We start from the raw sequence: 8,180 nt of genomic DNA, 5'->3' as shown, positions 1-8,180 counted from the left end.
TCACTCGAAGTAAAGATGGACACAGAAATAGCTGGAACAGAAAATGGTCCCAAACATAGAAGAATACATAACCTTGTTACAAAAGTCAAGGAAAGAACTCAGAGTCACTGAATCCAATAGTGTTTAGAAGCAGGTATGGAATCTGGTATATAAAACTTGGAATCTGGAATCGAGTTGACAAGAGTAAGTACAAGAGAGTCCAACAAATTGGGAGGTGAAAGAAGAGGTCTTGAGGAGCTACTTTTCTTTTTAATGTGTCCTGTAATTCGCATTAATTGAGGAGCTACTTCTTAGAGCATCTTCTGTTTTAATTTTTCTTTCCTAAGATAGGAGGTGCAAATCTTTATGCATTCAAGTTAGTGCCATAACCTACTTATAAATAGACTGGTTCTTAATCATTGGCCAAAATAACGCTGTGACTCTAGGGAGTTATTGTATTTGGCATCATCTGGCTTGCGTTACTTCTAGAGTGCAATGACATCCTCATCCCCAGGTAGGCAAGAACTGACCACATTGCTAATAAAAGTAATGTCATGGGTAGAATCCAATGTTCTGAGTATTTGTGTCTGAGCTGGGTCATTGTCCTTAATAGTTTCCACTCTGCCCACTTCTGAAACGGCACGGTACCTTTTAAAAATGTCTGAAGAGTGTTTTTCACTTAGTGGAATTCTCCTAACTTCTATCTCCACCCTTCCTCCCTGGGTCCTTCTTTGACTGGATTCCATGATTTTCGTTCTCTTACTTTGTGTGTAGTTACTCATTTAAGAAATATTTATTGGGTCCTTAAAAAAATGCCAAGTATTTGAAGCATTGTGGAGGATACTAGGTCTACAGTGGTGAAGAAATCGATACTGACCTTCCATCATGATGTTTATAGTTTGAGGAGGGATGTGGACCAAAGGAAAAAAAAATCAGAGGAATGAGGGCTACATGAGTGTGTACATTGTGTTGTGGATGCTTTATTAGGATCATCCAACATAGATTTTGGTGGTGGTGGAGAGGTCAGGGAAGGTTTACTGGGCGAAGTGATGCCTGAGCTATCTGTTGTCTGTGGTCAAAGAGGCCAGAGGTGAAGCCAGCCAGGTGAAGGGAGGATGGATATTTGGGCAGAAAAACAGCATATTGAAAGACTCAGAAATGAGAAATAGATAAAATTGATTGTACTTGCTGTATCTTCCAGGAAGCAGATGTCAAGATAGAATTACACGTGCAAAGGATTCTCTGAGGGAAATGCTTATGAGGGATAAAGAGGCAAGGAAGCAGGAGTGGTGGTGGAAAGTCATAGAGCTTGATGTAAGCCTAATGCTTGTGAAAGGAAAGTGGGAGAAAAGGAGGGTAGAGTAGGAGAAGCTCAGACTGCGGTGCTGCTCTGCAATGTCTTGGCCAGGCCTACAGGGAGCTCCAGAACAGTTACTTGCTGGAAGAGTCCCAGAGCCCTCATGGGAGACAGGAATGGTCAGGCTCCAGTACTCCTGGCCTCAGTCACCCACAGTGCTCAGTCATTGGCTGGGAGGATCCCAGGGAGAGGGGGCTCTAGAATGAGTGGTGCTGTGGTAGATCCCTAAGGTGCAGCCGCTAGACGCTGTACACTAACTTGCTACTCTGCTGGGGCAGATTCTCTCCTGAAGGAGATCTGAGTGACATACCCCATGGCTGCTTCAGTATACCCTTTCCACAGTGCCATGTCTACATCTATGTTCAGGCAGAAGTTCCTTCCGCTCAGAAGGAGAGGAAGACCTAGGAGATGGAGGTAAATGTGAAGAAATACAGCCCCATAGCTGTGGTTTGTCTCAGGGCTGTGACTAGTACTCACTATCTCCCTTGTCCACACTCTCTTCTAAATTCATCCCAACCTCAGCTATTGCCTCTGCAGGTCTTGGTGTTTTAGTTTATGATGTAATCTTAGCCCTCATTCCTGACAGACCTGAACCCCTGGTAATTACAACCATCTTAGGTCAGGGTTGTTGGGCATTCATAGTTCTTTTTTTTTTTTTTTTTTAAGATTTTACTTATTTATTTGACAGAGAGAGAGATAGCGAGAGGGGGAACACAAGCAGGGGGAATGGGAGAGGGAGAAGCAGGCTTTCCGCTGAGTGGGGAGCCCGACGTGGGGCTTGATCCCAGGACTCTGGGATCATGACCTGAGCTAAAGGCAGACACTTAACGACTGAGCCACCCAGGCGCCCCAGGACATTCATAGTTCTAATTGGGCAAGGGGGTGGATCATCCTAAGTGAATGGAGTGGAACACCTCGGTTTGATTTATATTCTTCACTTCACTTAGTGTATGAAAGAAGCACTATATTCTTTTTTTTTTATTGTTGTAAGTATTCTTTTTAAATTTATTTTTTATTTTTAAAATTTTTAAAATTTAAATTCAATTTAATTAACATACAGTGTATTATTAGTTTCAGACGTAGCATTTAGTGATTCATCAGTTGCATATAACACCCAGTGCTCATTCCGTCAAGTGCCCTCCTTAATGCCCACCACCCAATTACCCCATCTCCCCACTCATCTCCCCTCCAGAAACCTTGTTTGTTTTCTATAGTTAAGAGTCTCTTATGGTTGTCTCCCTCTCTGTTTTTATTTTTCCTTCCCTTCCCCTATGTTCATCTGTTTTGTTTCTTAAATTCCACATATGAGTGAAATAATATATTTGTCTTTCTCTGACTGATTTATTTCGCTTTCCCTCCATACTCCTTCCATTAGTATGGAGGGAACTAATACCCTCTAGTTCCATCCATATCATTGCAAATGGCAAAATTTCATTCTTTTGGATGGCTGGGTAATATTCCATTATATATATATATACACCATATATATATATATATATGTGGTATATATATATATATATATATATACCACATCTTTTTTATCTATTCATCTTTCGGACATCTGGACTTTTTCCATATTTTGACTATTGTGGACATTGCTGCTTTAATCATTGGGATGCTTGTGCCCCTTTGAATCACTATGTTTGTATCCTTTGGATAAATACCTAGTAGTGCAACTGCTGGGTCATAGGGTAGCTCTTGTTTTTAACTTTTTGGGGAATCTCCATAGTGTTTTCCAGAATGGCTACACCGTTTCGCATTCCCACCAACAGTGTAAGAGGGTTCCCCTTTCTCCTGCATCCTTGCCAGTATCCATTGTCGCCTGAGTTGTTAATTTTAGCCATTCTGACTGGTGTAAGATGATATCTCACTGTGGTTTTGTTTTGTATTTCCCTGACCTTGAGTGTTGAACATTTTTTCATGTGTCTGTTGGCCATTTGTATGCCTTCTTTGTCTGTTCATGTCTTCTGACCATTTTTTAACTGGATTTTTGGTTTTCTCCGTGTTGCGTTCAATAAATTCTTTATAGATTTTGGATACTAGCCCTTTATCTGATAAGACATTTGCAAATATCTTCTCCCATTCTATAGGTTGCCTTTTGGTTTTGTTTACTATTTCCCTCTTCCATTTTGAGTTTATTTTTGTGTAAGAAAGTGGTCCAGTTTCATTCTTCTGCATGTGGCTGTCCAATTTTCCCAACATCCAATTTGTTGAAAAGACTGTCTTTTTTCCATTGGATATTCTTTCCTGCTTTGTTGAAGATAGTTGACCAAGAAGCACTATATTCTGCTGATCTTCTATGGGACCTCCATATGGCCTTAAAATCAAATGTCCCTGCCACAATGTTGACTCCTCTTCTTGGCTGTTGATCTTTGAAGACACAAGCCCTAAGTGCCCAGGGGGCAAACATGATATGTAGTTCACTGGGACCCCTGGTGTGTCCCTTGGCAAGGGTGTGCTCCTTTGGGAACCAGGACTTCTAACCCAGAGTTGTGGGTATGGAAAGTCCCTCAGTGGGTCATTGGGGGGGGGGGTGATGATAATTGAGGCCACTCCTGCTTTCATTCCTTATTTCTGTGACTCTTATGTTCTTTCCATTAGAAACATAGCACCATATTGAAATTCTCTAATTCAGTGTTTATACTGTATCCTGGCCACCTAATTCCTACAGAGTATAGCTTCTAAGCTGGCACTTCAGGGACATTTTCGGTAGACAATTCTAATACAGTGTGAGGCCAGCTGCTTCTGGATGGTGCAGTGAATAATTTGAGCAGTAGATTTCATGATCTTGAGTCTACTTTTACACTTCCTTTACTGTGCAGTGAATCCACTGCTAGATACTATGTTGATATTCCATGTCTGTGACTCAGGGATTCTGTAAACATTCAGATAATGGTGCTGGCTGAGGCTCAATGAGCATAAACGGGGAAACCATACTCATAAGAGTTATCTGTCCCTATGAGTACTAACCACTAGCTCTTTCAGGATGGAAGAGGTCCAATATAGTCAATTGGCCACCAAAGGCCAGCTAATCCTCTTAAGTAATAGTGTCATATTGGGGATGTAGTATTGGTTTGTATGATTGGTAGGTTGGGCATTCAGAGATAACAACAGCTAGAGTAGTCTTAGGAAGTGGAAGTCTTCTATGATGTTAGACTCATGCACACCCTCCATTTCTTCCACCATGGCCATTCCTTTCATTTACCCTTGTGCTAGTTCTGGGGTTGCTGCTGCTGATGACTGTCTAAAGTCAATGAGATGAGTTCTATTCTTATTTAATGTGTCTTCTGTGGTGCATGCTTTCTGCTAGACATTAAAATCTGATACAAAAAATCTTTATGCTTTGTTTCTACTTCCATATGCTATGAACATATCTTCTATTTCTTTCTTCTATGTCCCTGATCAGACATTCAGACCATTGGTCATTGCCCAAATCTACATATATTCTAGCACTGACCCACTTTCTCTTCCACACAGCATGTATAACCAGATACATATACTTACAATACTACTTTATGTTCTACCCATTGGAAGATGTTCCTTCTCCATTATTCCTAAGGCTACCCATAAGTGTGGCTGGAATAAAGTCATCATCTGTTTTTGGCTTTTAATCACATACTTGGCCAACTGTCATGTGAAGGTTGGGTTTTTTCCTTCCTCCTTTAGCTCATCTATGGGACCCCCATATGGCCTTAAGTATGAGCTGAGGGAGGGACACTAGTGCAACTTTGGGATGTGACGTGGGTGACTGGACTAACTGCTTGTGCCCTCTGGCGATGGTTGGATTGGATACAGATGCAACATTTCTACCTTACAATGTACTGATTCTGGGTCCACCCAGTTTTATGAATAGTTGGGTTGACAGAATTGAGGCCAAAATGGCTGGGCTTTTATCCTCCTGCCTATCTTAGGCAGCAGATATATGTTGCTTCAGGAATGTTCTGACTGCAGGTGAGGTGGCTTTCTGTTTACTGCTTTCCCAAGAAGAAAGGACATTCCAAACTGAGCTATTAGAATAGGTGAAGCCATGGTGGTGTGGCATTTTCAGGTGATAAAAATGTTTTTATGTTGTTAGAGCATAAAATACAAGGCAGAGGGATGTTGAAGATAAGACTATAGTTAGAGCAAAGCCATGCCATGGAGGGCTTGTGTATGCAGAGCTAAATAATGATTATGAATACGAAATACTGATTTTTTTATTGAGTTATTACTACATGCCTTCTGTTTTATTTATAATATTCTCATTTATCCCTGAGTTTGCCAAGGTACTGTTATTGACCATTTACATATCAGGAACAAGGCTCAAAGAGGGTACATAACTCCCAAGATCACATATTTAATACATAGAAGATCCAGGATTTGCACTTCTTTTGCCATTAAATCCTATTTTGTATCACAAAAACATTCATTAATTGACTGAGAGCATGAGAATCACATGGTCAGACTTTCAATTCAGACAGATAATTCTATGAGGAAAAATATGGGAATGGACCATATGTCAGAAATGGGAAGATTGGACAGGATGCTGTTATAAGAGTCTAGTTGACAGATGATAAGGGCCTGGCCAAAGGTGGTGAGAGTGGGGATGGAGAGGAGGGGTTAGAATTGGGAAAACAAACAAACAAACACACACAAAAAAACCCCCCAAAAACAAAGTAAAGTTATGAAGACATTGAGAATGACTGAAAGTAGAGGCTTCAGAGAGTGAGGAATTAAGAAGGACTTCAGATTCCTATTTTAGGGGACATTGTGAATGGTGGTGCTATCAACAAAAGCTGTCCTTTGGGTTTTGTTATTTGTGTATATGTGTGTCTCTTACATTAAAATGTGATCAGAGACTACTAATTATTTCTGTGTTCTAGGCCTTAATATAGTACCTGACTCAATCTGTAAGTGTGGATAGGAATGGATTTTATTGATAATAATTTAATCACCACCATCATAACATGAAATTATTAGTTGAGTCAATATTTTTCAAGGATAATAAACTTATTGAGGAATATGAGAAAACATTTATAATATGTCTTCATCACAGTTTTCATTTTGCATAAGTATAATTTCTATTTATTGAGAATTCCTATATTTATCTTTCTTCTAGCATACCTGCTTTTAAGTATTAAAAAAATTCACTTCACTTCTAGAAAACAATTATTTACACAGTTAAAACACATGAATTAAACTCGATTGGTGAGAATTTTGGCTGAGAACTCAACCAGGCACTGGGTAAAATTAATGTAGGAGCAAGATTATGACATGTTTTGATACCAGTCTTGATATAATGAGTCTTTCACTGTCTCTTCACTGACATGATGGACCTTTCACTTACCTTTTAATGTCATATGCTTTCTAAGTAAAACAGCCTTTAACTGGATTCTTTTAAAATTTCAGTAATTAAACCCTTAAGCTCCATCTGTCATACAATAAATTCTGCTATTATTTAGATAGATATTAGTATACTTTTCTTAGTTAAATATCTAGGCTTCTGAAGTGATTTAATTCATACATGAACCAGGCATGTATAATTGTAACAGAATTTAAAAATGTCCAATAAACGTTGTCCACTTGTTTTATCCAAATAGCCATGTGGAAAGAGTCTAAGTTGTGGAGTTAGATCCAATTTGAATCTAAACTTGGTTATTTACTATTCGGGAAGCACATTCACATAACCTCAAGACTCAGTTTCTTGTTTGTAATATGAAGATAATAAAACCTTTGCAGGGTTGTTACCAGGATTATAGATAATGAAGGTAATATATCTGGCATGTAATAGGTAGTCAGTAACAGGAGTTGTTATTATGGTTGTTGTTATTAATTAATACTGGTTGTGCATGTGCAGCTTACAAGCTTTATGACCTGGTGACATGAGCCCTGTGAGCTCCCTCCATTTATTTCTCAGCCTGTGCTTGCTAAGGGATGCAAATTACATCTGAATTTCAGTATAAGTACAGTTGTATGGTAGATCCAGTGGGTCAGTCGTAGAAACGTACGTGTGTTACCTCCACACAATCCAAAAGTCAACCCCTAACTTGATCAGGAGTTTTCTCAAAGAACTGTGAGAAAATCCTTGAAGTTTAAATGTCTTTTGTGTTTTACTTGCTGAAATCGAATGGAAGGTTTGCCATTTGGGAATTGCCTGCATCAGTGCTTCCTTCCATTAGCAAAGATAGGTGAAAGTTGACTGTAATTAGCTGTAATTAGCTACTGATCTTTTTGGACAACCAGAAAATCTGGTTTTTCCTCCAGACATTAAAAGGGCACTCGGAAAGGATAGAACTTTTGTAGCAGATAATTTTGAAGCAGATGATATTGAATCCTTCAAAAGCAGCACTTTTACCATTGTTGGTTCTGTATGTATTTTTAGCATATTTGTTAAGATGTGTCATTGTCTAATGGGGAATGAAGAAAGAACAAAACATGTAAGAATTTTCCAACTGGCTGTATAGTGCTGTGTATAAAACACTGAAGCTAATTGAATTGAATGGCTTTGAGCCCTTGGAAGTCACAAAGTGACAAGGTTTGCTTGACAGCTAGTGAGCGATTATTTCCCGTCCCACTGATTAATTTGGTCAATTAGTGGCAAATAGGAATGTCACAAGTGGAAAGGGTAATGAGAGTCATTATAAATGTAAAAGTAAAATTGAGGGCAACCTTGTCACAAAGGGGTCTGCTTTGGCTAGCTCAGGAACTGACGGGACCAAGAGTTTATTCTCTTTTCTGTCTCTCTTTCCCTAGAGACTGAATCTTAATTTGACCAGAAGGTCTAGGGAATCAAAATGGACCCATGGCAGCATTTTCTTTTTTTTTTTTTTCCTTTTTTTCATTTAAATCCACCCCTTTTTTTTTT

The sequence above is a fragment of the Ursus maritimus genome, unplaced genomic scaffold, assembly GCF_017311325.1.
Source record: "Ursus maritimus isolate PB19 unplaced genomic scaffold, ASM1731132v1 scaffold_2, whole genome shotgun sequence".
Taxonomy (NCBI): Eukaryota; Metazoa; Chordata; class Mammalia; order Carnivora; family Ursidae; genus Ursus; species Ursus maritimus.
This window is presented reverse-complemented; position numbering follows the sequence as displayed.